The sequence below is a fragment of the Engraulis encrasicolus genome, unplaced genomic scaffold (assembly GCF_034702125.1).
Source record: "Engraulis encrasicolus isolate BLACKSEA-1 unplaced genomic scaffold, IST_EnEncr_1.0 scaffold_27_np1212, whole genome shotgun sequence".
NCBI lineage: Eukaryota > Metazoa > Chordata > Actinopteri > Clupeiformes > Engraulidae > Engraulis > Engraulis encrasicolus.
Window position 1 is genome coordinate 2,595,217 of NW_026945566.1, and position 7,500 is coordinate 2,602,716.

At 40.8% G+C, this 7,500-nt stretch overlaps 1 protein-coding gene and 1 long non-coding RNA gene across 2 annotated transcripts in view; one reads left to right on the plus strand and one right to left on the minus strand.

Annotated features, from left to right (window-relative positions):
* The window catches only part of ece2a (endothelin converting enzyme 2a), a 262,820-nt gene that overhangs the window by 180,699 nt on the left and 74,621 nt on the right, over positions 1-7,500 (plus strand). The gene's annotated exons all lie outside the window — the stretch shown is intronic.
* LOC134443073 (uncharacterized) lies at positions 1,172-3,905 on the minus strand. The gene is made up of 5 exons (XR_010033561.1): positions 3,365-3,905; positions 2,710-2,763; positions 2,353-2,533; positions 1,816-1,911; positions 1,172-1,479 (listed from the first exon to the last, which is right to left on the minus strand). It is a non-coding gene; the product is annotated as an uncharacterized LOC134443073 (long non-coding RNA).

Below are 7,500 nucleotides of genomic sequence, written 5' to 3' on the forward strand. Positions count from 1 at the left end.
ACCGAAGAGTTTCAATAACAGGAGTGTTGTGGAACGAAATAGCGACAAGGGCAGAGGAGGAGAACGGGCTGTCAGAGTAGTGTGAGCGTAGCTGTCAGTTGTCTTCTGAAATGTTTCAAGTCCTGGCGCAAATAAGTTGGAAAGCCCACGCCATCGGAAAGAAGGGCAGACCTTATGCCCGTGCGAGTAGGCTACGCTATGGAAGTAACAAAGGAAGCGAACATTTCCGTGATATTATTTGCTTTTAGTTAAACATATCGTAGGTTTCTTGTTATTTTGTTGCGCATGGTAGAGAAGAGCTCCTGGAGGAAATAATGGTGCCTATATAGCATCATACTGTAGGCCACATAAACACACAATAGACACACACGACATCATATCCATTATTGCACAACGTGTGTGTGTGTGTGTGTGTGTGTGTTGACTCCTCTCCTCCTCTTCTTTTCCTCTCATCTCTTCTCCCTCCTTGGAGTGTGAGGTTTTGTCGTGTTTGGCTGTGTGTTTGGTTTAAAGGTCTGTTGTGTGTGGCTGGTGATTCATTGTTTTCAGAGGTAAAAATAAGATAAAAAATAAAGCAGAAGTTTTAAAAAAAGTATATATAATATGCTTATTATAGACCTAGTATGTAGGCCTATAGTGTTTATGTGTTGTGGAAATTTGAATAAAATAACCACAATAATAGTAATAATAATAATAATAAAAAACATAACTAGCCTAACACATAGCCTATTTTGGCAAGATTAAAAAATGGCTAGTTGAACTTCTGTTTGGCTGGTAAGAAAAAATGTCTACTAGCCAAATTGGCTGGTGGTGGAAAAAGTTAATTTAGAGCCCTGTCTCCTCTATCCCAGTGGTTCCCAACCTTTTTCTTCAGGGACCCATATTTTTACCATTGTAAGCTTTGGTGACCCAATCGTGCCAGCGCCCACGCGAGAGGGAGTCCCAGGCGAGAGGGAGTCCCAGGCGAGAGGGAGTCCTGCGGAAACTCATTAGAAAATTGTATTCCTCAATTTGTCTTCAGTCAAATATAGAATGACTGTTTAATGTGTCGCTTACATTTTGTTGCCTCTATGCATATATCAGTTTAAAAGCTTTACTTTGTCATATATTCAACATGGGCTATATGGTATTAAAACGAAACCCCTTAAAATCAAGAGGACTTCGCGACCCACTGTGGATCTTTGGCGACCCATAAGTTGGGTCCTGACCCATAGGTTAGGAACCACTGCTCTATCCCAATATGATTATGCTCCATACATTTCTTTTTATTGATACCTGCCAATGCATGTACCACCTGCATTGTGTTGTAACAATAGTGTGGTTAACCAATATAACAAATTAAACAAAATGTGCGGGCTGCTGTATATAAGCATTTATTAACTGTGTTTCATAATTGCAATGGCTTTTGAAGCTGGTTCTGCACATCGGATCCTCTGTGGTGGTAGGATGCAGGCAGCAGCGTACTGTGCACATCTTCAGCTGTAACGATAAATACAAATCTATTTTTAAAAAATAATTAATGTAACATGAACATAATTGAAGCATATCACTGGTATATATAGAGTAACTATAACATTTCAGTGTAGTAAAAATGTCTACATTTGTTTAAAAAGGAAAAACCCATGAACATCCTTCTCAAAAAAGTTTTGGGTGCAGGACTAACAAAGTCAAATGACAACTGAAAATTAAGTCTGCTCACCAAGCTCCTGTTTTACTTATTTAATGTGATGAGCTTGAAGTGCAGACTTCATTTTCAGTTTTCAAATGTTTTTATTGTCCCATTAAATCTGCAGAAATATGGGGGTGTAGACTCACTTGTGTAATACACTATAGATGTAAACAGAGACGTTGTCCAAGTCCTTGGTCATGTGATACCTGCTGCAGTGTACTCCACGTCTTCAGACACCTCCGCTGTAAATAAAATAATGGCATATGAAGTGTGATGAGAATACGTCACTGTTTGGTACACCAACAACTTAACATACTTATGTCGTTTACATTATTTACCTCAACATTAAGTAGCTGAACTTGTATTAGTGTCAGGTTCATGGGAAGAAAACACAATAGATAAGGAGATGGGCTGCTCGTGTTTCAAAGCATGCTACCTAATCAGTGAAAATCATGGGGTGGTAGTTTCATGGTGTGGGCATGCATATCTGTCAATAGAATTGGTACCCTTGTAATTATTGAAGATAGTGGCTACTGACAAACGCTGAGAGTTTACTACGCTTGATCTATACTTTTATCCAGTCCAATTACTTTTTGTCCCTTCAAATTGGGAGGCACATGTAAAAATAAGTGAAAGTCGCTTTGGATGCAAGCATTGGCTGAGTGTAGTGTAATGTTACATACCGGGTACTATATAGTATCATAGATGGCAGCAGGCTGGTCAGGTCCTCAGTTGTGCACTGGCAACAGTGGCTGGTCCTTGTCAGGTGTGTTTATGGGGCCTCTTCTCAGGTCAGAGAGTCAAATCCTTAATGATGTTGACTATGGTGAGACCTGCTGGCGTGTACTGTACATTTTCAGACATCTGTAAAGAAAATGATGACAAACGAAGGGTGATGAGAACAACATATATTTCATTACTATGTTATTACTAATATATAAACACATGCAGAGTAAGCAGATGATGGTGTTAGCCTTACATTGGAAGGTCTCTGGTCTTAAGTCAAGCGTATACTTTAGGGATTTGAAACTTAGGCCTACCTGACAGTGAGTCCTGGCTGTGTTTTCCAGGTGAAGTGTGGTTTGTTGTTTTGCCTACAGAATGAAACCATGTCACATGAGGATGGGGAAAGGATGTTTACTACACAATGCACTCGTCAGTAGGCCTGCAATCGTCAACATTACTGACCATTACACTACGCACTCGTCACTCAGTACAGTCAACATTAATGACGCAATTTGCATACTGAAAACGAACGTACCAACAATGACCATCATTTCATCACCAACTAGCAACTTGGCAATTTGGCAACACAGAAACAAACAATATTTGACAGTTTTTCACGGAGGAACACAGCTAGACTAGGTTGCTTTTCCGATGTGGCTGGCCAGCATAGTGCCAGAATGGTAGTGAAATGTTTACAGCATCGTGAATGAATATGTAAGGATTTGGCTACGGTACGGAAGGAGGGAATCCATACACCTGATGCACGCCAAACAGACACATTTTGCTTTCAAAAGCAAAGGCATTCAGATTACAATTAAGTTACTTGACAAACCGACAGATCATCAAACACTGAAAGATCAGCATGCTGCCTTTGGCTAATAACAAGCTAGCATTGTCGTACGTGTTTGTTAAACAAAGCTCAGTCATTTTGGTCAATCAGCCACGTATACAAGCTTTTATTTTACTTACCAAAACCGCAGAGGTCCTTACAGAATACGGAGAAGTACATCCAAAAGTACAACAAAGCATATTTGTGGGGAAAGTGTACCAAAATTAAATAATCCATCGCAGTGATGAAGCTGTTGAAAGCAGAGCTGGTTGAAAGTAATGCAGCAGGGAGAGAGGGGGCTTCCCCTGGAGACGCCGCGAGACTCGCCCTTCTCCTTGACAACGGCCTGCCTGTCAATCAAAACAATAATTCTAAAGAATGGCAACTGCCAATCAACCCAAATAGCCATGCTCATTGGTCATTTAAACTATTTTAATAGCTTTCTTAAATAAAGGGTCAGCCCGAAAAAAATATCTGGGTTGTTTAGGAGGGAGGGGAGACTACCGTTTTAACGAAACAGGGCCGACTCGGCAAGAATTGCCTAGGAACTACATGGCTTCAAGTCCACCATAGAGATACATGGAAAAAGGCGCTCTACTTCCTTCTTCCGCCCCAAAATCGTCCCATGTCCCGCCCCCAGCCGTTGCTTCACAACGCATCGAACATCCGCAGTCTAGTTATAATAGAAGTCTGTGGGTGGGGCGGTTGCACCGTGTTCCGAGGGCCAGTTCTAGAGTGTTGTTGTTCTTTGGCAACGGCGGAGTTCTCATTGAAGTGTTCTTGGACACAACGCAGAGTACTTACAACTGCTTCCAGGAGCAAAAAAAATAAATAAAGAAAGAAAGAAAATAAAAATTATAAAATTGTGCCAGCCAAGCCAGGCCAGCCTCCAGCTTGTGCTGTGCTGTGCTGGGCTCTGTTCGGAGTACTGCAGGTGCAATTAAGGCAGGCTTGGGTTGTAAAAGCTCTCTCTCTTGTGGTGCCGGCAGCCTTGCAAATGTGCTCCATTCACCCAAAATAGTCTTTCTTAGATGCCGGCTACAGAAAAACAGAACCTGAGTCACCACTCAGTTCCTCTGCACCAGTCACCTGGAGGGCTGTCAGTGGTACACATTAATGTAATAGATGGTTAGGTGAGTGTATGTGTTTGTGTGTGCATGTGTGCACATACTGTATATGCCTGAGTGTGAGTGTGTGTATGTCTGTGTGTGTATGTCCATGTGTGTATGTGTGTCCGTACGTCAGCATATCTGTGTGGGTTTATACAGATGTTGTTTGTAAACAAAGTCGTTTTACAGGAAATCCGCTCTCTCACTACTCACTCCGTGTGTGAGATGAAGGTTGTTTATGATTATGACCCATGAGTCAGATAATGAATCAGTAAAGAATTTGCTTTTTTGTTTTCTCCCCCCTTTATCATCTGGTCCCCTATCCAGCCATTAGGAGCCAGGCCACCCAAGCAGAGAGTGCTTTTCCTTTCATTTGAGTATTTTAGCATTTTAGCATTAACGTCACATAGTCATGAGTCAGCAGTGTTTTCTGGTAAGCCACCATGTCACATGTGGCTCTGGGGAGACCAGCGTAATGGCTTATTCTTTTGAAAGCCAAGTGAAAAGAGAAGTCCGCGACACTGCTTGTCTATTTATGATTTAATCGAGCAACGTTTCAACCTTCAGGTCTTCATCAGGCAAATGATGAAGACCTGAAAGTCGAAACGTTGCTCGATTNAATCTTAAATTNTAAATAGACAAGCAGTGTCGCGGACTTCTCTTTTCACTTGGATTTACTCTCATTGTCCTGCACCTGGCCCATCGGGTGGGATGTGTACACATCTACTCCTCTGAACTTATTCTTTTGAAACCTCGGTAGTTGGAAACCCTGACCTCTGCATCCACCTCCACCTCGGGAAAGTGCAATAGAACGAGTACTCGGATTAGGGTTCCAAAACACAAACTGGGAGCAGTTCAGTGTACTCTGAGTTTGTTAAATACTGGTGTTTTCAGACGTTTGTATAGTCCCCAGCTGTTTTCAATGGAACACATTTACAACGGATGTCGGGAGAACGAACTCTGGTCTACCAACAACGGAGTTTCAAGAGAATGAGGCATAATCTTACTGTCCTGTGTGCTCCAGGCATCCTTAGTAGCACACCTGAATTAGAGACATTACATACGATGATCTACTGTAGCGCCCGAGTGAAGAAGAGTAAGAAGCAGGAAGAATAAAAGGAAATTCATAAGGAAAGATAATCACGTCTCTCTGGAATAGAATGCTGCTTTTTGATTGGCTGCTAGGCCTGTCGTAAAAATCGTGCATCAAGTATGCCACAAAACAAGTCCTGACTCCTAACCAACTTTGATATCAATACTTGCCTTGTGTATTGGACCACATTGTGTAGAGAGTTCTAGTAAGTGGGGTAATATGTTTTGAGTTATGGATTACAGGGTTCTAGGTAGGATGAAATGATAGCGTAGCGGTCGAGGGAGCGAAGCGACCGAGAGGGGGTATTGGTGCGGAAGGGTTTTTTTTTGACAATTTAAGGTAAAAATGGGCCATTCTAGGGGTACCTAAAAGGTAAATTATCAGTGTTGGGATGCAGTAATGTAACTACTTTTTTTCCTGATAAAAGTAGTGAAGGCCTAATGAGTTACTACTAAAAAGTTGGTAACGAAACACCGTTGTCTGTGAACTTTTGCGATTGGAGAGATAAATATGACTGCCTCTCTCGGGCGCATAAGCGCAATAGAGATCTATTCGGAGGAAGAGAGAGGTAGTCGCGGTGTCCCCTCCTTCTCACAGTTGCACTAGTTTTGAAGACGTTGAGGAGCACTGGTGAACCATGTGTGAATTTAATAATAGGGCATATCAATGTCCGAGTGTTCCGATTCCGACACAAGTGCAGTTTGACACATTTTCCGCACACACACTTTTGCGCTATCTAGAACCCTGAATTATCTGGAAAAAAGAGAAAAGGGAATGCTTCACTGGGTCCTGTATCCAGTTAGTAAAAAAGGGTGCTCATCAAAAAGAACTTGGGCGTCCAAACTTCCATGAAAAGGTAAAAAAACACTCTTTGAGGCACTCCTTACTAAAGTTTAAAAAGCCTTTATTAAATACTGGCTACATGCCTACGCGTTTCGACCCATTGTCTTCATCAGGGCAGCCAGTATTTAATAAAGGCTTTTTAAACTCAAAGAGTGTTTTTTTACCTTTTCCTGAATTATCTGGTTTTAACCCTATCGCGCCGGATGCATCATATATGTCTCATCAAATTCAAAGCCCTCTCCACGCTGACACAAAAAAAAATCGATCTGAAAAACATCCTGCGTGTCATTTCCAAACGTCCTGCAGTACACGGAAACCGCCACAAGAGAGCAGCGGTCGACAACAAGTTGACCACAGCTCGGCGAAAAACAGGAAAATGGGGTAGAAGCGGTTTCCCTGACCGACGCTGAGATTTCGTCAAATTGCATAAGGTTTGTGTATAAATTTCCGAAATATAACTCTACATCCTTTAATTTGAACACTTGCTTTGTGCAATTAAGCAAGGAAGAGTTTATATTTTTACACCGTGTTGCAGAGAGATCGTGCTAAAACTGATGAGACATATAAGCACCATCCGGCGGTGGCAGGAAGTCAGCCATCAATGCATTTGCTCCATAGGGAAACTCACAAAGCACACCACGACGATCGTTTAACAAAACACACAAGTTGTTTTACTTCAAGACAAAGATATTGCCTTAAGAAACAGGTTTTACTTGCAATTTTGAAAATGTAATGCAAAATGTTGAAATTATGATCTCGTAAAAAATGCATTGAAGTGAATGGAGAAATGGTCCAATTGTAGTAATGGACCCATATATTCAAATTACACATCAAAAATGAATAATGATCTATATTACACTCATAAATAGGTTGTTGAGCATTCGATCAGCTATGTTTTTACATAGATTTTAAAAAAATACCCAACCAGGCTGTGGGAAATGTAAAATATGGTCCTGCTAAAACAAGGATAGGCTTAAAAAAATGGCAGGATCTCACTAAATATTTAAAGATAATCCTCAAATTAAATTGTCTGACAACTTTTTTAAATTAAAAAAAGTTGTAAATGCATTAAAAGTCATTTTTCAATGGTCATGAAATTGGAATTTTCATTCATTAAAAGCCTGATGCATCATATATGATGCATTAAATATCTCAGCGACCTTAACAAAATTTTGAATTTTTTTTTTACATTTCTTATAAGGGACCAATATTGAAGCAAATTCCAAAAAAT